Genomic DNA, 1,968 nt, shown 5'->3' with positions numbered 1-1,968 from the left:
CCACCGTGGTTGTAAGACAATACTCCCCCCTCGAAGAGGAAAGGGGCCGCACCATCATTATTTTTACTGGTCTTAATTTTCAAACTCGACCGTGTGATTTGTGTTCTAATTTATCCCATTACCCCTAGTCGTCCTAGGATCTAGTCCCGTCATCCCCTAGTCATCCTGCATCAGAAAGTTGTTGAGTTCTTTGCTTAGGTTCGCCCATGGAAAACACATTCCATGGATGCGGAAGCGTGGTCGATCAATTCTCAATGGACCTATAAAACAAAACATTGCTAGTACCTTTTGGGGAACTTGTTCCACCCTCGACTTTGATGTTCCGAGATCGTTCTGAAGCCGTTCCTGCATCTAGCATCTAGAAGTATCCATGCAATCACAAGGCGCTTTGATCTCCACGTCTTCTTCTTCAACTCTTGGAAATATGGAGGATCTCCTCACCATGAAGAACTCTTCCTTGGATGAGTGGAGAAGAGAGTGGATAAGGTGAGAGGCTCTCAAATGAGGCTAGCATGGTGCTTCAAATGAGACCCCTTTCCCTCTTTATATTTCACTTAAGGTTTTTCTCAAAAACCCCCAAAGTAAAATATATCCACCAATGCCCTTATGACCTTGTGTGTGTGACCCTCTAGGCCCATGTATCATTTTAGTTAATAAATTTAATGGCCCAATAACACTTATTGACCAAACTTATTAATTAACAATATCAACATATAGATCAATTAAATAAGGATCGATTTAACCCAATCGATAGGTTAAGTTTCCAACCCGTGGGGTGCCAAGCTACACCTCATGCTCTAGAAGATACCGAGTTGTCTCAAACTCTGTCATGGAACCTTTACAATCATCGGTTACCGTATATGTATAATCCATCATCGGTGCGAGACTCTCAAACAACTTAGAGTATGGTTTATCGTCAAACCCTAATCCGTCATTCGATTAGTACTGATGCGTAACGGGGATTATCAGAGAATGCCTTCTCCAATATCCTCACTACCCTGGCCAGGGATTTTTCTGCATCGTCTTCCTCAAGCCAATATCCTCTTATACAGAAGGCAGATGATCCCATCTTTGACCACTCAATCATTTCCGTAAGCTTCTTACTACACCCGATCTATAACTTATTTGAATCCCATGATTAGAGGCTCGTAAGTCATAATCAAAATGTAGTTGTCCACTCACGAGATGTCCTTGGTGTCTCAAGTCAGTGGATCACTTATACAATCATGACTTGAATCAACCTGATTGACGTTTAGGTATAATACCATTCAGGGATTCATACGGATCAATTCAATGAACTCTTTCTCCAAAGAGCACCCACTATCTGTCCTTAGTGTCACCACACTAATAGCCATAGGATCAACTATACTTATCGAATAAGTAGGATCAGCTAGTGCTATTCTATCCGAATAATTCAATGTCCGTCTCGACTATCCTCGAATAGGAATATTTAGAATACATGTTTAAAGCCAGTGATCCCTGTATTATGGTATTATCACAATTCACTAAGTCATTGCACCTATTCATGGACTTCATTATAAACATCACAATGTAAATATTTTATTCATGGACGTGATCCCTGTATTATGGTATTATCACAATGTAAGTATTTTATTCAATGGACTTAAATAAACATGGTAGTGTGATTGGCTTGACGGCCACATAATATCCATCAAAAGTGTAGCGTTATTTCATGGTCACAGATTCAGATTCCTATAGTCAATATATACTCTCCAACAAGAGTCAAATCTGGTCTGAAAATCCTCCCCATTTTCATTTTCATTCACAATGATTTCTGATTTCCTAGCCATTGCATGGATTCGACTCACCCATTGACAATCTGAAGTGGCATAAATAGATATAGACTTTAGCCATTTAATGATTTCTTTCGTCACAACGTTAAGCATATGGGGGGTTTAGGTTCCATTCAGGTTATCTAAAATGCTTAGAATTTCTCCAAATGTGTGC

Source organism: Wolffia australiana, chromosome 17, assembly GCF_029677425.1.
Source record: "Wolffia australiana isolate 7733 chromosome 17, ASM2967742v1".
Classification (NCBI taxonomy): Eukaryota; Viridiplantae; Streptophyta; class Magnoliopsida; order Alismatales; family Araceae; genus Wolffia; species Wolffia australiana.
This window is presented reverse-complemented; position numbering follows the sequence as displayed.